Raw genomic sequence first — 22,143 nt, forward strand, 5'->3', positions numbered from 1 at the left:
CTAGGCTCCAAAGTAAACTAAGAAATAATAGTGACGACGAGCGTAGCTTATCAGCACTACTGTGTAATGAATTAACAGACATTCGAAGTAGGAATTTGGTAACTGTGCATAGGGAAATGGAGCGGGCGGCAAATAATGGTGTAGACAATGAAACAAGTAATGACTAGGGAAGCATAATCGATCGATCGGTCGGCAACAGCTCGCCTCAGGAATCCGAAATGACAGAACACAATATTGCAAATACTGTAGACTCAGGTTTTGGGTTCTCACCGTTTTCTCAAATGAGTCAAGACACATTTTCTGCTCGTCAAAATGTGAATGTTGCTGGAGCAAATGCACTGCCGAAAAACATAGAGGAACAGATTCCAGACACTAATACATTATTATTCCAATTAATGCAACAAATGACAGAAAATCAGAGACAAACACAGCAACAGTTAGACACAATGGAACAAAATCTTCAAAACCTAGACACAATGGAACAAAATCAGAGACAAACAAAGCAAAAGCTTCAAAAGTTAGACACAATGGAACAAAATCTTCGGAAGTTAGACACCATGCTTGAACAAACACGTGAAGATTTAACTACTGAGTTACATAGAATTGAATCGAAATGTCAAAAAGCCTGTAATGACGTAAAAAAACACAAATTTGTGAGCATTTCCAATCTACTTTTTTGGCGTCATGAAAATGCAGTACAGAATCACGAAGCAGCCTTAAAGGAACTGCAAACTATTGTTCATGAAAATCACGACACCTTGCAAGCTAAAATTGTCTCAGTTGCACCTACCGATTCGGTTACGCAACTTGCAAAAACTCAGGAAAACTTAAAAGACACAGTAGATACTCTGAAAATTGGTTCATAAAGACACATGGAGGAAATTAGTTCATTATCAGAGAAAGTAGTCGAACTTTGGGATCAGCTAAATAATTTACCTACAAAGGTAGATGGTAATCTGAATGACGCAAGACCAATAGTCTTTAATGACACAGAAGAGTACGAACAAATTACGAAATTCAAACAGAATCAGAATCAAATTAATACGCAACACCAAAGAGAAATCCGGGAAGTACAAGATCAGTTGCACAAGTAATACAAGAATTACATATTTCAGAGGACACTAGCGCTCCAACACGGGAAGAGGGACTTAGAAATACGGAAAAGCCACAAAATAATAACACAGGGCATTTCGGAAATTATGAAAGAAATTGGCAAGGCGCATTGGATTTTGAAATGGAACCGCCGAAACGACGTAACAATGACCGATATGCGTCTGGCCGACATGATGATTTTGGCTATAAGCTGTTCATTACTACATGTAAATTTAAAACATTTAAGAATTCTGGCAACGACATTCATCCACAAGCGTGGCTCCATCAATTCTCTCATTGTTTTCCTCCCAACTGGTCGTTAGAACACAGATTAGAATTCATGTGTGGCTATTTAGAGAATGAACCAGCTGTAAGAATGCGATCGGTCATTCACGATTGCCACAGTGAAGGAGAATTTTATCATGCCTTCCTCTCAGCATATTGGTCTCAAGCTGCACAAGACCTAGTAAAGCATAGCATCATAATGATGAAACATTTCGAACAATCTGAATTTTCCAGTATTGTGAAATATTTTGAAGACATGTTGTACAAGAATCAGTACCTGTCAAACCCATACAGCCCCTCAGAACTCATCCGCATTTGCTTAATCAAATTACCTGAACATTTACGACATATTATTTTGGCAGGACGTTGAAAAGACGACATTGAAGCTTATCAGGGACTGTTACAAGAATTAGAAATTGACACTAACAATCGCGGGACGCGAAAACAGGAACACAACAATTACAGGTTACATCTGTCGCAATTCCGCGATGAAAGAAATAATAACTGGACACGGCAAGGCTATTCTCACAACACAAATCGTGACCAAAACAGACACCACTCGTATGACAACCATTGGCAGAGTAGTAATAATTACAGGGAAAGATCACCTCTCTGCGGTAGTGACTATCACAGAGACAATCAGAGAAACAGACAATATGGGAACCAAAATAATTATTATCAAGGGAGACAGAATAACTTTAGACGCAACGATCCAGCATGCAGTTACAATTCAGGGAGAAATTCTACACCACGTGACCGACAAGAAAGAAACTGTGGAATCTACCGACATGACGACAGACGATATGATCTTAACGACAGACCTGAATTGCATCAGAACTGGCGGGATTCAAACAGGGCAGGGCACTCTCGACAAGGTGAATTTGTAGCAGTTAGGTCTCCAAATACCAGTAACAACGCGCGCAAGCAAAGACACAATAGGCAATGACTCATACCGCTGGCAGCCACAAAACGTACTTATGAAACTGACGACGCAGCTGCCGTAGCTAGTAATTACGTAAAAATGGAAGACATTAGGGTCATCTTACTCCAGGAACACAACGTAAAACATAACAACATTGCATATCCTGTGATTCACATTACAGTAAACGACATAAAATTTACGGCAGTACTTGACTCTGGCAGTCCCATTTCAGTAATTAGTGAAACAGCCTTTAGCAAATTCAACAAATCGAATGATTGCTCCACACTTCCGTTACGTAAGATTAAATTACAAGGTGCAATCTTTGGAAAAAGTGTAGATGTACGCCAACAAACCAACTTAGAATTCTTTTGTCAAAGCCACAGCTTCTCTATTAACTTTCTTATGTTCCACTATGGCGACGGAAATTATATTGGGAGTAGACTTTTTTAATGAATACAACGCAATCTTAAACTTTTACGATGCTGAAATAAGTTTAAAGAAAGAAGGTAAGTCAATAGCTTTGAAATTTGAAGATTGGCCCTCAAACCATGACGAAGAAATTAATCGGCTTCACCTCCTGTTAGACAACAGTTCGGAATTTTCGACGGAGCTTGACACTAACAATCACTCTGCAAGTACTGACAGGGATGACGTCGACGGCGTATTTGATACTAATGAGTTAATTCAGAATAAAATTCAAACAATTGAGAATTGTAATGACACTAATAGGCGAGACCTTTTTAAGATTTTGCAAGCACATGCCACAGTTTTTACCCACAAAGCAGGAACAATCAAGGGATTTCAATACCAAATTCGTGTTCGTGAGTATACTAAATTTTGTGCTAGACTATATGTAATTCCGGCACATTATAGGGACCGTGTTAGAACAGAAATACAATCTACGCTTGATGAGGGCATTATTGAGCCTGCAGTAAGCTCATACAACAATCCATTACATGTTGTTGAGAAGAAAAATGGATCGATCAGGCTTGTCTTACATTCGAGACAAATCAATACTATCATAATTCCTGAAACAGACAGTGTGGGGCGGCGGGTGGATTTTAATTTGTTGTTAATAAACATAGAATGTAGAAACACTGCATTTCCCGGCCAATTAACCATATGTGGGGCGGCGGGTGGAATTAATTGTTTATGTAATGTTTGGTTTGTTACGTAATGTAGATGCAGAAAAGGTGCATTTCCCGGCCGATTAACCATATGTGGGGCGGCGGGTGGAATTAATTGTTTATATAATATTTGGTTTGTTATGTAATGTAGATGCATAAAAGATGCATTTCCCGGCCGATTAACCATATGTGGGGCGGCAGGTGCAATTACTTGTTATATACATGTTCCGATTATTTATGCTGTCTTTTGCCATTCTCAACACTGGCTCTCTAACTACAATATTGGCCACCAGAAAGTGATTAGCAAAATGTGATGCCTGTAATTAGAATTCCTAGTGCCCACTTCATCTGAGAAATACACTTATAGCTACAGCTTATAGCTCTGAGGAATTAGGAGATTGTCTGGGATTCATAATCCAAAACGATCGTGAAAAAACGTTCGCTATATTCTGAAAGTCACAGATGAAAAAAAAACAACATACAATCCAACTACCAGAGCAGTTCAGAGTCTAACGCGCTGATGCAACTATAACTGTCCAAATTAAATGTTTAAGTGAATGCTCGCCATAATTTGATGAATATGCTCATCAAACGCCACGCTATATAATGGTAGAATGTCTGTCCCGTGGCGGCACATGAAAATACGACAGACGCAAACTGAAGATATATCATTAAAGTTATCCCAGAATTAACACTTCACTCGAAAACGATTTCATGGTTACACGTATCCCAAGTAACTTATTACGGCATCCGAGGCTGTTTATAGCAATGATACCTACGCGACGCGACTCCCGACACAGATGGTGTGCTATTCAGCGTCTGGAGAGAACTGGGGCCTTTTTTCCTCGCGCAGCGTTCTTATATATAAAGCCGCGGTGCGGACGGCTAGGGGAACGCCTGATCAAATCGGCTCTCCCAACTAGCCGCTGGGCTAGTAATGCACCACATTAAGTTATTGAATAAATCATCGCTTCCTTTGCTGATGGCGGATGAAGCTCTCAATTTAAATGTGCATTCAGCACACAGGTAAATAATCATAATAAAAGTCTGACGTGGCTAAGTCAAATATTATATTAATTTAATTACACTACACGCAGTAGACGAGCTCTGAACTTGCCCTTTGGAGATACGCTATCGCTATAGTTATATAGTTACTGAGTTGAAACTTCTCACATCTTTATGATTATAGCGGATCTCCATTCTACTTAAATTTAAACATCCTAGCCTTATTTATTAGCCTACTTAATCTATCTTGCTTCCTTAATTTTTAAGACAAAACCCAGAAAATATTGAATTTCAACTAAAATCTTAATTTGTGAGATCCAGAGGACTGTTTCTACTAAATTATTATGAAAAAGGAATCTAAATATAAATTTTTAAGTCTCTAGCTCTTTTCTGTTGCGCCAATAATTTTTACAGAAAAACGTCCAAATTTCGAAAATGGTTATTGAACTGACATTCAACACATATTGATTTAGTATTACTCCTGACATGCCAGAAACGTTTCAGGTTATAAACTTGATTTTAAAAGTATTGCACAACATTTATGACGTCAGAGCTAGGCTGGCACACAATGGAAAGACTGATGCGAATTTCATATGGCGTGAGTAGGCTGCTTCCCTACATCACCCTCTACTTAAATTTTGTTTTGAATCTTAATGAATGAAAAAAAATTTAATTACAAAAAAGGAAGCACGAGTACAGCTTAACTCCCTATGAAAATTAAAATTGAAATGAAAACATATCGAAATATTAAAAGAAAACTGATTACCTACTTCAATTATTTAAATTGCTGGCATGTTCACTGCCTCCTAAGCAACATTATCCCTCAAAATTTAAGCAAAATCAATGAAACACTTTGGCATACATATTGCCTTAGACAAGCAAACACATGAAAATATGTAAAGATATGAAAATCTTAAATCCATTAAATACATTTTTACATACACAAATTCAAAGAAAATAACACAGTTATTCATGATACATAAACTGATAATTATATCTTAGCAGTCTTTTCTAAACCTGAAAGAAAGTTTCACAAACCATGACAATTTCATTTTTACACACGTGGTTGTAGCCACTTTGGCTTGCGTTCTACACTTCCATTCACAAGGGTAGAGGAGGGGAAGTTGCTATGGTGTGCGTCCTTCACGTTCACTGTAAATTTACATGGGGAAAGGGGAGGGGTCACTGTGAGTTGTGTCCAAGTCACTCCACGCTTTCACGCAGCTACCAGGCTGCCTTTATCTGGTCTGTCCTGTAGAACAAACAAAAAGAGTGCCTCAGACTCTGTTCACTTAATATTTAAGGGTGGGTCACAATGAAATGGGGATATATATATACATTTTATCTTTTAATATGTTGCTGGAACAAAGTTAACAGAACTTTTTTTAAATTTTACTCTCTCGGTAAACAAATTGCTCAAAACGCCATTAGTCACGTACTAGAGAAAATTTATGCTCAAGGCATACAATCATAATTTCTATTCAATTTCAATTTATTATTTCTGGGCCGGAACACTGAACCAATGCTCAGTACATTCCTGATAAATCTGTATTTTATTTACTTAGCTGACTCATCTTCAATTACCTTATTCTTAGAAATAGTATGAGTATATTTGATTAGTAGTTGTCTTCTCAGCTTTTTTGTACATGTGAGTAACTTGTGGTAATAGTACAGTTCTGGTTGTTCAAAGCACACTATGTTTAGTTAACTACTAAATCCACTTATTGGTCCTCTGCTGCTGTGTCAGTTCCACATCTGCAATTAGATACTTACTTCATCGAAGTGTATTTATGCTGAGCTATAAATAATGTTTCACGCCTGCCATTATGTTACTTAATTATGTTGCTAGTGTATGTATTTAACACTCACTCTATTAACATTTAAAGCATAAGATAGCACATTTATTTCATATCTATAGTGTATTGCAGCTGATCAGTTTGCCCACGTGGCAATCCATTTCCACTCGATCGGACGCTGAAACCACAGGTAGTCTCTCTCGACCTACCAATAAAGTGCATTAAGTAATTATGGACGAGCGTAATGCTAAATTCCTTAAACCTATAGGACACCATGAGCTACTCTGTCTCATCTAACATAAGGGTACCTATGGTCGCATTCACGCCTCCAACTCATAACCTCAATACCTGTAGGTGTGTCACCGCACACCCAACACCAAATAATGGGCAGCTCCAACCTTATAAATACTTCAGGGACGTGTCCTTCACGTCTCAACCACAAACACTGTTCAATTCTATTACACTGCCATTCCTTGCTACACAAGATAAGTTCATTTTTACAACTTATCTGTCTATTTTTCATAACACTAAGCAATCTCTTTTACCATTAATTAGTTAGCTCTACAGCATACACTAGGTTTCACATTGCCACTTCAGATCCTGCTTGTACACGAATTTGTATATCTTATTTTTTTAAATATTATTGTGGGTACATTTCCATTAAAGCAACACTTTGTACTTACAATATTACCATGGTTCTATACATACTTGTTACTCAAACACATTTGTATCTTAATTACGTCATACTTCTCTATTGTTTATGTCACTTTTAGGTTTGTCACATTAGGTATTTTCTTCACTAATCGGTGGATAGAATGGTTACAGAACTCATGGCTTGATAGCCATGACGGAAAATTTGTGTATTGCAAAGTAGGAGTCGAAACTATGGTAGATAGGAAAGATGAATAATGAGTGAGACCTGAAATGGAAAGAAGATCTCACACAGCTGGGACTGCACAGCTGCCACACTGTGTAGAGGTTACAGAACAACCTCCTCCCTACAGCAACCATTCGCTACCTATGAACTTCTTTAGGTCGATCACGTTCCTGAGACCGAATAGCTTTTTACTCTTAGGGTACTCTAGCCTATATGCATTGGCATGTGGTTTTCCTATGATCCTGAAAAGTCCTTGGTATTTACTAAGATTAACACCTTCGTCCCAATATCTCCTATTTTTCAGAACTCGTATAGGCAGCTCCCAAGTTTCATCATTAGTTACTACATGTTTATCAATAAAAGGTACCGTAATTACTCCGGTTATCGGCAAGACCAATTTTAACTGGCTTCTTTCAAAGTCAACAACACTCTGATATTTCGACAAGAAATCTATGCCAATTAAAACCTCAATACTGAGATTGTTTACAATTAAGCATATATGATCAATTAAATTACCATCAATATCAAAGGGCAGTAAAGCTTCTTGCTTTACCATTTTTTACACCTTGCCAGTAGCACCAATTATTCTTAGTCCTGATACCCTCATTACTGTAAGCTTGTCTTCACCAGGTAATGCATCAAAGAAGGACTGAGATATCGCACTCACCTCACTTCCACTGTCTAAGAGACAACGTACATTGATACCGAACATATTCACTATTATTATAGGGTGGCTTATTCTAGGTTGTACAGGTGGTTCCTCAAACTCATCCAATAGTTTGTAACGGAACTGAAATGATGGTGGGCTGACAGTAATTTGGAGCCCGCGCGTCGGAAATGGGCGCGCTGGTGTGAGACTGCCAGGGAGTGCACCCTGATGCCATCTATTGGCGAAACTGGGAATTAGCGCTGTCTCAGACAATGCACAGAGCTCTCGGAGTCAACTGTATTCTTTTTCTTGGTAATTATAAGCTATTACTGTATGATTTAATGTTATAAAGCGCTAGTAGTAAATTATTATGACTGGTATGAACCCCAGGGTAATAAATATAAATATTCTTAAATACTAAATGATTTCGGTGAAAAGGTGGTAGGGGAACGCCCCCACTCTTGGTGGTACGCGCGTAGCTAGAGGTAGCTGGAGACACAGGGACTGAACAATGGAATGGCCTGGGGAGTGTTGACGTGAGCGGACGTGCATAACGGTGCTCACGCAAAAGTGACTGTGCAACAGCGAAAAGGAGAATATCGTCGCCGTTTGTGGAGTGGAACGCGACGAATGGTTGTCGAAGCCGTCTCTATGCCACTGGGGCTGATTGTAAGAGTTCCTGCGCCCAGATTTTATGGCGGACGCGCAGTAGCTTATACGAGTGCTACAGCTCGTAGTTCCAGCCGCCATTAAGGGCACAAGGCGTGAAGAGGAAGAGCTGCGTTAGCCACATGCATCTCACCACCAGCACCGACACGTCTACCCAAGGCAAGACTGCTTGCAATTGTTAAGTCGAACTTTGTATACATGTAAAAGGAGAATACCAGTTATCTTTTATTCAAGTGCAGAGGACAGAATATAGTAACGAGTAAAATTACGACGCATGTTGTTCATTGTAAAGTGTAGTAACCTGAAACATAGTGTAGTGAAATCAGACTGAGGCCACCATCGCCTCTTTCATTTACAATTCTTTTGGTTGTAGAATACTTTAGCGTTTAAGAATGTAGAAAAGAGCAATGGTCACACCAGAATGAGTCGCCTATTTATAGTTACTTAAATTTTTCTGAGTAACCTTTCAAGTAAAGTCACTTAACTAATTCTATAGCAATTGCCCACAGAGTAATATCCCAAAATCATTAAATAAGTTGAAGGGTAGAAGTTTGTTAACCTAAGTTGCTTAAATTGTCTTGGTGGTAATTACCAAGCCAACTCACAGAAATTGAGAGAGTATTTGCTTTGTAGAATCATCTAGAATGATCAGAAATAGTAATATTCAGAATTAAGTTTAAAATTCAACTCAAGCCGTTTCACTTTGAAACGAGCTAAAAAATTGATTTATTCTTTTGCTCCTTCAGAGCTGGCGACCGTAGTTATAAGTATTTTTAGGAGGATTCGACGGTAAGTCTGCTGCTCTCGTCGTGCTGATAGGATTATCTACTGCTGCTAGCAGTGGTGATTGGATACATAAGCTCACTACCAAGTTAAGCGGGTCAGGTAGGCAGTGTTACCGTGTAAACTGTAGGGCACTGTAGGCCGTGGATCGAACCCATTCAATCATCACAGCTCTTTGAGAAATAGTCCGGTTAGGAGTGTGCTAATCCAATAGGTAAATACTGGCGAGTAGCGGTCAAAAATGTATACGCAAGTGAATTTAGCAAGGTCCATGTAGCACCTAGTTAATGTGGTGCAATGGCGAGGGTAGGAGTGGAGTAAAAGTGAGCTGAGCTTGTGGCAGCTGTGCTGTCTTCAAAGATTAATAACGTGAATTCACTACTAACTCTTACCATTAGGGCTGAGCTATTTATGGTTAAAATACGTAGCAGTAAGCGCAAAGGCGTGACAGCTACAAGTCCGTATTGGCTTTATACATACGGAAGTAGGAAGCGGGTCATTCCGTCAGTGGAGGGGTTAAAACAACTGAGTCAGTTGAGAACATACCCCATTTACTGATGGAAAGATTCGGCGGTTCGGTCGCAAGTTCCTTTTTGATTTGTCTCCAACTAAAGTGATCGACATCTGTCTTCATTGCATTTAGGTCAAAGTGTGTAGGGGTTTCCTGAATTACATTTTCAGCTGCCTTTTTCAGTCAGTCTATTAATTTTAAATCGAAACAACGCACGACTTCATTACACTTAGTTTGCTGAACATGACCCTAATTATTGTAGTCTGAGCGATTCGCGCCTCCAGACTGGGCATAACACTAGTTACAGCTAAACCACTTTCACCATTATCGTTGGGTTCCTTCTCAAGTGACAACTGGTCACAGCTACTGGGTTCATCGACCCCCAACAGGCTACCCTCTACATTCTCACTTACCTCCTGCCCTAAATTTATTAGTACAGTATCAATATCCAGCATAGGCACTTTAGATAAGAGCACATCATCCTTATCGTAAATATAAGCATGAATTTCTTCTGCTTCTTCACCTGACAATTCAGTATTTTGTAGCTCTTCCCTACCGTTACACTGCTGCGCCTTCTCTTTCTCTTCCCACTTAGAAAGCGTCTCCAACATGGTATCTATCAAATACTGTGAGTGTTCTAATATTTCTACTGTATCCTTAGATGCTACCGATCTCTCATCCACATGTTTGAGTATTCTGATCTGCCTTACCAATTACTGTAATTACTGGCTTAGGAAAAGTAGCCGCCTGGTGAGCGCCAGTGTCCTCACAGACGGGAACTAGTTTTCCTGCCTCGGCCTACTACTGTTTCCTTTATTTCCATTATAGTTAACTGGCACAGCATTGCTTTCCGCACTGTTGTTTACCTGCATAATTCTGTTCGGAACAAAATTACTATCATTTGGATGCCATTGTTGGTTCTGATAATTATTTCTCCAATTCCTACCTCTCTTAGGATGGCGAACACCTACTGTTCTGATGTTTACATTGCCGTTCTGCTCGTTCTTAAAATTACTACTAGTGTTATTACCATTTCTGTTGTTGCGTGCTTGCTCCTCATTGGCAGCAACACGATCTACACCTTCTAAATACTCAATGAAACGATCAAGATTGTCTCAAGGGGCAGATATAATTCTAGTTTGCCAATTCCATGGCAGTTTGGCTTCAAGACCCAGTATTATCATTTCAGGTTTTAGCTTTTTGGCCAAATGTGACAAACGTGAGATCCATGACCTGGCAAACTCTTTAATAGATTCCTTGCCCGCATTGAAGCTTTTTCCACTCCAAAATTCTCTCAACACTTCATTTTGCTTATTGCTAGACCAATACCCACTAATGAAAGCAGTTTTAAATTCCGCTAGTGTTTTACACTTCAACCTAACATCAGCTGACCAACGCATGGCGTCACCTGCTAAATGGCTTCTAATAAATGAGATTTTCTCTCGTTCAGACCAAATTGGTGGAATCACATCTTCAAAATCGTTCCAGAAATCTAGCGGGTGGATATTTTTATCTGGATCGAACCGCAAGAACTGCCGACACCCGATAAAAGCGGCGTTTGCAGCTACAACTTGTTGCATACTACCATTACCAGAAGTTACTGAAGGTACTTTACTCTCAATGTTAGCAATGTTAGTACTAATATTTTCTACTCTTATTTCAACATTATCTACTCTTTGCACAATATGAGTAGTGTCAGTTTTGATTGCGTCTACTTCTGCTTGACATATGTTTACTTTTATATTAACATCTTTAAACCTATCTGAGCACAGTTCAGATTCCACCTCGATCTTTTCTGTTAACTTGTGCTCCAGCTTCGCATCTTCCATTTGGAAGTCTTTGCGAACCTCAGCAACTTCGGATTTTACTGTTTTGTACGTCTCAAAAAATTGTTGAGCAACATTTTTCTTAATATCCTCATGGTTGTAATCAATTTTGTAATTCAAACTGTCCAGATCCTCTTTCAACTTATTGCAACTAGCCTTGAAGGAATTTTCTAATTCAGCTTTATTGGATTCTAATTTATTGTCCATTGCCTCAAACCGTTTATTAAAATTGGTTTGGCTGGCCACAATTCTGTTATTTACCTCAATTATATCAGATTTTAACTCAGCTGTCATTCTAGCATTACTGGCTGACATTTTTGCATTACTGCTTTTGACCTCAGTTATTTCAGACTTTAATTCAGCTGTCATTCTAGCATTTCTGGCAGCTATTGTTTCTAATATAACATTTAAATCAATAGCCTCAGTATCTTTGGGTTGCTCACTAGCTGGCTTTTTACCACACTCAGGTGACAAAAAACTAGATCCAACACCAGAATCATCAAAACTAAATGAAACTTCAGCTTGACCAGTCATATCTAACTTCTCCTGTTTAAACTGTACCACCTCTGATGACTGTTTCGTTTTTAACTCATCAGATAAACTATCATCCAATAAATTAACAATTTCTGATTTCTAATTTACTACAGGGGTCTCTATTATTGAATCATTGCCCCTTTTCACACTACTGTCAGGAGACAATACTTCATATTTCACTTTAATATTACTATTTTCATGCATATTTACACTTGAACCGTTGTCTGGATTTACAGTTCCCTCAACAGACATAGGTTCTGATTTAACTTTAACCTCAGTTTCTTCTGGCAGTTCCATTTCCGACAGACATTTAGTGCAGGTTAGTAAAAATTTTAACAGCTTTTCACTTAATTTAGTTCCTTCTGCACGACGTATGGCGTTGCCGGCGCGGTGTACCAAGAGTACTGATGCGACGCGGCGCGCTGAACTGCAGATGGCACTTCAACGGCTGCTGTGTGTTTGCGAGGCCCGCAACTGCAGGTACGGCTCCGGTTGCTCCAGCGGGCGTCTGCGGTGAGGCGAAATTGGCTTCTGACGATGCCGGCAGTGCCGCTAGACTCAGTGCCAGCTCCGTCAATCCAGATGCGTTGTTAATCCAATTGCGTCGTCCACATGCACACGTAACACTATCACTGTTCTGTCGCTCAGTTGCGTGTCGCATTTCACTCCCGAATACGAATATTTAAAAATCACTTTCACTATTACTCAGTTTCTTTCCCGGCCGATGCACCAATTGTGGGGCGGCGGGTGGATTTTAATTTGTTGTTAATAATAATAGAATGTAGAAACACTGCATTTCCCGGCCGATTAACCGTATGTGGGGTGGCGGGTGGAATTAATTGTTTATATAATGTTTGGTTTGTTGTGTAATGTAGATGCATAAAAGATGCATTTCCTGGCCGATTAACCATATGTGGGGTGGCAGGTGGAATTAATTGTTATATACATGTTCCTATTATTTATGCTGTCTTTTGCCGTTCTCAACACTGGCTCTCTAACTACAATATTGGCCACCAGAAAGTGATTAGCAAAATGTGATGCCTGTAATTGGAATTCCTAGTGCCCACTTCATCTGAGAAATACACTTATAGCTACAGCTTATAGCTCTGAGGAATTAGGAGATTGTCTGGGATTCATAATCAAAAACGATCGTGAAAAAACGTTCGCTATATTCTGAAAGTCACAGATGAAAAAAAAAAACAACATACAATCCAACTACCAGAGCAGTTCAGAGTCTAACGCGCTGATGCAACTATAACTGTCCAAATTAAATGTTTAAGTGAATGCTCGCCATAATTTGATGAATATGCTCATCAAACGCCACGCTAAATAATGGTAGAATGTCTGTCCCGTGGCGGCACATGAAAATACGACAGACGCAAACTGAAGATATATCATTAAAGTTATCCCAGAATTAACACTTCACTCGAAAACGATTTCATGGTTACACGTATCCCAAGTAACTTATTACGGCATCCGAGGCTGTTTATAGCAATGATACCGACGCGACGCGACTCCCGACACAGATGGTGTGCTATTCAGCGTCTGGAGAGAACTGGGGCCTTTTTTCCTCGCGCAGCGTTCTTATATATAAAGCCGCGGTGCGGACGGCTAGGGGAACGCCTGAGCAAATCGGCTCTCCCAACTAGCCGCTGGGCTAGTAATGCACCACATTAAGTTATTGAATAAATCATCGCTTCCTTTGCTGATGGCGGATGAAGCTCTCAATTTAAATGTGCATTCAGCACACAGGTAAATAATCATAATAAAAGTCTGACGTGGCTAAGTCAAATATTTTACGCGAGAGAATTAATTTAATTAAGCTACACACAGTAGACGAGCTCTGAACTTGCCCTTTGGAGATACGCTATCGCTATAGTTATATAGTTACTGAGTTGAAACTTCTCACATCTTTATGATTATAGCGGATCTCCATTCTACTTAAATTTAAACATCCTAGCCTTATTTAGTAGCCTACTTAATCTATATTGCTTCCTTAATTTTTAAGACAAAACCCAGAAAATATTGAATTTCAACTAAAATCTTAATTTGTGAGATCCAGAAGACTGTTTCTACTAAATTATTTTGAAAAAGGAGTCTAAATATAAATTTTTAAGTCTCTAGCTCTTTTCTGTTGCGCCAATGATTTTTACAGAAAAACGTCCAAATTTCGAAAATGGTTAAAGTTATTGAACTGACATTCAACACATATTGATTTAGTATTACTTCTGACATGCCAGAAACGTTTCAGGTTATTTACTTGATTTTAAAAGTATTGCACAACATTTATGACGTCAGAGCTAGGCTGGCACACAGTGGAAAGACTGATGTGAATTTTATACGGCGTGAGTAGGCTGCTTCCCTACAACAGGCCGCAAACGTTATAAGAACTTCTTCAAAATTTTAATGGTGTAAAAGTGGTGTCTTCTATTGATCTCAGATCCAGCTTTTATCAGATCGAACTTCATCCAGAATGTAGAAAATACACAGCTTTCCTTTGTCTCGGGTTTTGTTATCAGTTTCGGAAACTTCCTTTTGCTTTGAACATTTCTTCGGCAGCATTCATTCGCGGGCTAAATTCCATATTACCTGAGTTCTTAAAAACGTCACATCACCTTGAGGACGATATTCTGATAGCAGAAGCCTCATGGGAACAACATAATCGCATCCTCAACAGCGTGTTACATATTTTTGCAGAATCTGGAATTACAGTTAACTTGGAAAAGTCTAAATTAGGTAGGTCAAAGGTGAGGTTTTTGTACATATTATTTCTTCTGAAGGCATTCAGTCGGATCCTGAAAAGTTAGAAGCAATCAGAGCCATTCCAGTTCCATCCACAAAAAAACAAGTCCGCAGTCTTCTAGGTCTCGTAAATTTTTACCGTCGTTTTCTGAATATGGAAATTCTAGTTACACCAAAACTTTGTTCTCTCACTGGGAAAAATGCTATTTGGAACTGGGACGAACAAGCACAGTTGGAATTCAATTCTTTCAAAGAATCGCTACTTAACGCGCCAATGCTAGCTCATCCAGATCTGTCACAAGATTTCTGCCTTAGCACGGATTCTTCTTAAGTCGGTCTCGGTGCCCATTTCTTTCAAGAAGCCACAGAAAATGACACTACTGTTCAGAAAACCATTGCTTTTGCTAGCCATGCACTAACAAAATCTGAAAAAAATTACTCCGTTTGAATTAGAAGCTTTAGCTATCGTTTGGGCATTTAACAAATTCCGTTTCTTTCTTTCTGGTAAGCATGTAAAAGTATACAGTGATCATCGTGCATTACAATTTCTTATGTCTTCAAAATTAAATCATGACAGGTTAAAACGTTGAGCATTGCTTCTGCTAAAATTACACTTCACAATAGTCTACAATCCCGGCAAGGAGAACATTGTTGCGGACGCACTGTCACGCGCACAGGCTGGGCTCGAGAAAAGTAACACAGAGGGCAACCTTGAGAAAAATTTCAGTATTCTTTACATTCAGAAAGTCGCCTTTGAAAACTTCATCACCACATCTTTAAAGGACATTGCTCATGAACAAGATAAAGATCCGATTTGGCAAGACATCAAAAGTAAATGGCATGAAAAGACACACACTCAGATTCGGCATTATTATCTGGTTAGAAACAACATACTCTTCAAACGCTGCACTGTTGATGACAAGCTATGGGTACTTTGCATTCCAGACGATTTTGTTAATAAGATCATTTGGTACATTCATTTCAGGTACGCACATTTTGGTCCACGAAAATGTTATCATATTCTTCGATCGACTTGTTATTTTAACAATATCGAAAAGAGAATTCGAAGAGTCTTGTCTATTTGTAAACTTTGTCAAAAGGCGAAACCATCTACTATCTCACATCGTGCTCCGTTGTTTCGTATCATTCCTTCTAAATTAAAAGAATTTGCTGCTGTTTATCTCTTGGGACCCCTTGTCAGAACATCTAATGGATTTTCGTACGTTCTAGTCACTGTTGAACTTACTTCAAAATTTGTTTCTTTCACTCCGTTACGTAAAGCCACCGGACGGTCTGTATCCAGCTCCTTTGTTAAAAATTTCTTACGTGAAGTTGGAGACGTTAGTAAAGTCATTTCAGGTAACGGACCGCAATTCAGATCTGCTGTTTGGTCACGCCTGCTTCGGAACCATGAAATCAAACCTGTTTTTATTTCATTGTACGCACCACATTTTAACCCGTCTGAACAGATTATGAAGGAAATCAATAAGCTTTGCAGACTTTATTGTCACAGAAAGCATGAGCATTGGGACAGATATTTACACTTATTTCAAAACGTGCTGAATGAAATGCCTCATAACTCCACTGCTTTACCATCTACTCTTGTACCGAAGAATGAAGAACCACCGAACAGAATCAGAGAGCTTGTATCTTTCCCGAATACACGTAAACATCGACACAAAGACATAACTGATTTGGCTATTAAAAATAAAAAATCTGCAGCAGACAAAAGGAGAAAACTACACGGTAAAGCAAATGCAAAGAAATTATATATTGGTCAGAAAGTTCTCATTAAAGCTCATTCATTGTCGCATAAGAAGGAACACATGAGTCACAAATTCTTTCTAGTTTACAATGGACCTTACAGAATCCGACGTATACCACATGATAATTGCGTTGAAGTTGAAACTCCGCATACTAGGAAGAGTAAAGGATTACACCACATTTCACATGTAAAACCGTTTATTGAAAGATAATCTGCTTTTTAACTTTGTCTTTGCCATAAAACTTTTCACTTCACATTTCTAGTATGCTTTGTCAGACTTAGAAACTGTTACCATGCAAAATGTTTGAAGTTAAATATCCACTCAAGAACCAAGAGAACTTATTTAAACAGAAATTACGAATGTATTGTTATAGTGAGCAGACGAGACAGTGTTATTGTGTGTGTACATTGTTGCTTGTTAATTGCAGGACTACGTAACGACTATAAGGCTTACATACTTTGAACATATACTGCTCATGAGATTTTAATGCAATATTTTGGTTTAGTTGAAAAGACATTCTTTATTTGAAGTACTTTCTGTGAGATTAAAGATGACTTAGTATTTGGTTTCTTTGACAGCTACACGATTATATCACAACGCTACTAATGTGTGACACAATTTACATTGTTGCTTTTGCAGTGTATCTGTTTTATATCTGCACAGTTTTTATGTATTATTCTGGAAAGTAAGTAGTAACTTTTGTGGTATAGCTACAATGAGACAGCCTTTTCCGTAGCACAACAATAGGTTTCAGTACAGTACTTTCTTCATCACCGCAGTAAGCATAATAACTATGATGTCTATACGCAAAGCATTTCACTTTCGTTTATGACGAGGTAAGTTCATTGACTTCAGCAGAACTTTGCTTACAGAGGACCGTAACTACGACACTTCCACAGAATTATCTTACTGCAAGACGCACATTTAGCGCTACAGTACACGTATTTGAGTGATTAATTTTGTACTTAAAACATTTATTTTTAAAGATTTTTGAATTACAATGATACAAAGGTTTTCCGTGATACGTTTCATTCCATTGCTGTAATCTGTAACACCTGAGGGTATAATTACATTAATCCTCAGGGGGTACACGCTTACTTTGTGTACCATGTGTTTGGTAAGCACAAGGAGCCCTAGCTAATATGGTATTTGCTTACACAACTTTACATATCGGTACCATATTTCTCTAACACATAAATTACACAGCTATCTGATAATTTAACCGGGAGAGACAAACATTTATTTTACTACATCAGTGACATATGTTTACGTAATTAAACAGTTGGATAACTTCACACTTATGAAATTGTATTTTGTCTGTACTGTGTGAACTGTTCATATTTTTTCGGAACCATTGTGATACTATGAGAGCTTTGAATGATGTATTTGGTATGGGATCACGATTTTAAAGTACAATTGAGGCAGATGACACTATTGAAATGAGCAGAGAATTTTTTTTAGGTTTTGAAGTTATTGGAGGAAGCTACGACGATTTTGAGAATTGACTGAGATGTTATGATATTATTATGATGACGATGTGTATTATGCTGCTGAGGTATGTTTATGATCAATAAGATGATTCTATATGAGGAATTTGATTAAGCTTCATATCTGTTATGTTGAAATATTGAAGAAGTGTCGACGAATATGTATATGTGTAATAAGGTAAGGAATAATGAGTAGTGGTTAGGGACTCTGACTTGTGAAAAAGGATGTTGGAAACCAAAAATCGTACTTTAAGAGTTATGAAATGTGTGTAAATGCGTGAATGTATCACAATAACGACGAATATTTTTTGGACACTGTTATATTTTATAAGATTTTGTTTCTACAGATTTGTAACGCAAATATTTCGACCTGTGACATCTTATTTGTATCAAACTGTCACTGTAGTGGAAACTGATGTCGTAAATATTTCAGTAAGGAAGGGCGGTCACCTTGACGTAATGCACTATAAGCACCCAGCTGCGTGACAGTCACCTGGAAGAAAGCCATTAGTGTGTGCCTTTCAGAGGCACAGGTGGAGAAAAAAAGAGACCATTAACCTATTGACATTCCTTTGTAGAAAGCATCGCAAATACGACACGCTCATTACTTGGAAACATATCGTACATTGTGCTAATTACTGAAATGCTTATGAACTGATGGGAAATATTCTTACATCTGCACACCTGGTTATGACAAGTGTCTTTCTACGAGAGTTGAGAGAATTTCTACTAACTTATGAAATGCCTCATGACTACTGAATGATATTTTTATGCTTTACTTTGTACATAGTTGCTTATTTCATTTGATATCTGGTTTCCTGCTTTGTTGCAGCATTGGTTATATAAAATAAAATTAAATGCATTTGATAATGTGAACACTTTCTGTCAACAGATCTATGAAATAATAATTTTATGATCCACATTCTTCGAAAAGAGAGCACTTGGAAAGGAAAGAACAATAAGAAGGGACTAGTAACAGTAGTGTCAGTGTCGTCCTACCCGCCGTCTGCTTCACGTCTGCTGTGCAGCGAGCTACCTTAATTTAAGTATTAACTGTATTTTTCTTACTTGTCACTTCTTCTTCTGTGTGTTTTTGCTTTTAGGAAGCTTTAATTGTCGAGTGCTATTAATAGTGTTCCATAGATTTCGTGTTTGTTTTGAATACAGTCAGAGAGTCCCTTTAGTCAACCATAGTGCCAGTAGTGCTAGTGTTTGTTTTCAATACAGTCCAGAGACAGGTAGTGCTATTTACATTGTCCACAGCTTGTGGCCGTGCAGTAGCGTTCTTGCTTCCCACGCCCGGGTTCCCGGGTTCGATTCCCAGCGGGGTCAGGGATTTTCTCTGCCTTGTGATGACTGGGTGTTGTGTGATGTCCTTAGCTTGGTTAGGTTTAAGTAGTTCTAAGTTCTAGGGGACTGATGACCATAGATGTTAAGTCCCATAGTGCTCAGAGCCATTTGAACCACTTTTTGCTATTTTCATTGTTTTTTACAAGAAGTGGCTAGCAATCACAGTTTAGTCAATAATCAGCTGCCTTTAGTGAATTAGCAGTCTAGTTAAAAGTTGATTAACTCTCTTCAGTAAATTGATTCCTTAGGATGGATAGGATGTGTGACTGCTGTGTATGGACGCAGGAGGAGCTGGCCACTGTTCGCGAACAGCTGAACGTGTTGATGGCCACTGTCAGCCGTCTTCAGGCTGCTGCCTCAGAGTGTAGCGGCAGTGGGGAGTCTGATGCGTCACAATGTACACCCCAGGTGTTACATGCTTCACCCACTGTCCCTGCTGTCGAGACATCTTCGCGGGTACCGGGCGCGATTGGGCCACCCTCTCCCCAAGGGGAGTGGCGGGTTCAGCGCCGTTCGCGGCGCACGGGGCGGATGGTAAATGTGGAGGCTGGCCGTGTGGCTTCGCCCGCTCTGCCTGTGAGTGGACATGTGGCTGCTCCTTCATCAAGGTCCGAGCAGGCACACGGGGGGGGGGGGGGGGGAGAGATTTATTAGTTATTGGGAGCTCCAACGTTAGGCGGGTGATGGAGCCCCTTAGGGAAATAGCGGAAAGGTCGCGGAAGAAGGCCAGTGTTCACTCTGTCTGCTTGCCGGGGCGTCTCATCCGAGATGTGGACGAGGCCCTACCGGCGGCGATAGAGACTGCAAATTGTTGCTCATGTCGGCACCAATGACTCCTGCCGTCTGGGTTCAGAGGTCATCCTCAGTTCGTACAGGCGGTTGGCGGAATTGGTGAAGGCGCAAAGCCTCGCTAACAGGGTGGAATCAGAGCTAACTATTTGTAGTATCATTCCCAGAACCGATCGCGGTCCTCTGGTTTGGAGCCGAGTGGAAAGCTTAAACCAGAGTCTCCAACGATTCTGCGGAGATCTAGGGTGCAAATTTTTCGAGCTCCGCTATCGGGTGGAGAAATGTAGGGTCCCCCTGAATAGGTCAGGCGTGCACTACACGCCGGAAGCGGCTACAAGGGTAGCGGAGTACGTGTGTAGTGCACATGGGGGTTTTTTAGGTTAGAGAATTCCCTCCCTAGGCCTGACAAGGCGCCTCCTGAGACGCGGCAAGGTAGGAGTAGGCAAAATGCAACAGGGAATAACAATATTAACGTGCTAATAGTAAACTGCAGGAGCGTCTATAGAAAGGTCCCAGAACTGCTCTCATTAATAAACGGTCACAACGCCCATATAGTACTAGGGACAGAAAGTTGGCTGAAACCAGATGTAAACAGTAATGAAATCCTAAATTCAGATTGGAATGTGTACCGCAGAGACAGGCTGGACAGTGAAGGGGGAGGCGTGTTTATAGCGATAAGGAGTGCAATAGTATCGAAGGAAGTTGACGGAGATCCGAAATGTGAAATGATTTGGGTGAAGGTCACGGTTAAAGCAGGCTCAGACATGGTAATTGAATGTGTCTATAGGCTCCCTGGCTCAGCAGCTGCTGTGGTTGAGCACCTGAAGGATAATTTGGAAAATATTTGGAGTAGATTTCCCCACCATGTTATAGTTCTGGGTGGAGATTTTAATTTGCCGGATATAGACTGGGAGACTCAAACATTCATAACGGGTGGCAGGGACAGAGAATGCAGTGAAATTTTTTTAAGTGCTTTATCTGAAAACTACCTTGAGCAGTTAAACAGAGAACCGACTCGTGGCGATAACATATTAGACCTTCTGGTGACAAACAGACCCGAACTATTTGAAACAGGGAATCAGAGATCATAAAGGGATTACGGCATCGATGATTTCAGCCGTAAATAGAAATATTAAAAAAGGTAGGAAGATTTTTCTGTTTAGCAAAAGTGACAAAAGGCAGATTACAGAGTACCTGACGGCTCAACACAAAATTTTTGTCTCAAGTACAGATAGTGTTGAGGATCAGTGGACAAAGTTCAAAACCATCGTAAAATATGCGTTAGATGAGTATGTGCCAAGCAAGATCGTAAGAGATGGAAAAGAGCCACCGTGGTACAACAACCGAGTTAGAAAACTGCTGCGGAAGCAAAGGGAACTTCACAGCAAACATAAACACAGCCAAAACCTTGCAGACAAACAAAAATTACGCGAAGCGAAATGTAGCGTGAGGAGGGCTATGCGAGAGGCGTTCAGTGAATTCGAAAGTAAAGTTCTATGTACTGACTTGGCAGAAAATCCTAAGAAATTTTGGTCTTATGTCAAAGCGGTAGGTGGATCAAAACAAAATGTCCAGACACTCTGTGACCAAAATGGCACTGAAACAGAGGATGACAGACTAAAGACCGAAATACTAAATGTCTTTTTCCAAAGCTGTTTCACAGAGGAAGACTGCACTGTAGTTCCTTCTCTAGATTGTCGCACAGATGACAAAATGGTAGATATCGAAATAGACGACAGAGGGATAGAGAAACAATTAAAATCGCTCAAAAGAGGAAAGGCCGCTGGATCTGATGGGATACCAGTTCGATTTTACACAGAGTACGCGAAGGAACTTGCCCCCCTTCTTGCAGCGGTGTACCGTAGGTCTCTAGAGGAGCGTAGCGTTCCAAAGGATTGGAAAAGGGCACAGGTCATCCCCGTTTTCAAGAAGG

Source organism: Schistocerca serialis, chromosome 2 (genome assembly GCF_023864345.2).
Source record: "Schistocerca serialis cubense isolate TAMUIC-IGC-003099 chromosome 2, iqSchSeri2.2, whole genome shotgun sequence".
In the NCBI taxonomy this organism is placed as follows: Eukaryota; Metazoa; Arthropoda; class Insecta; order Orthoptera; family Acrididae; genus Schistocerca; species Schistocerca serialis.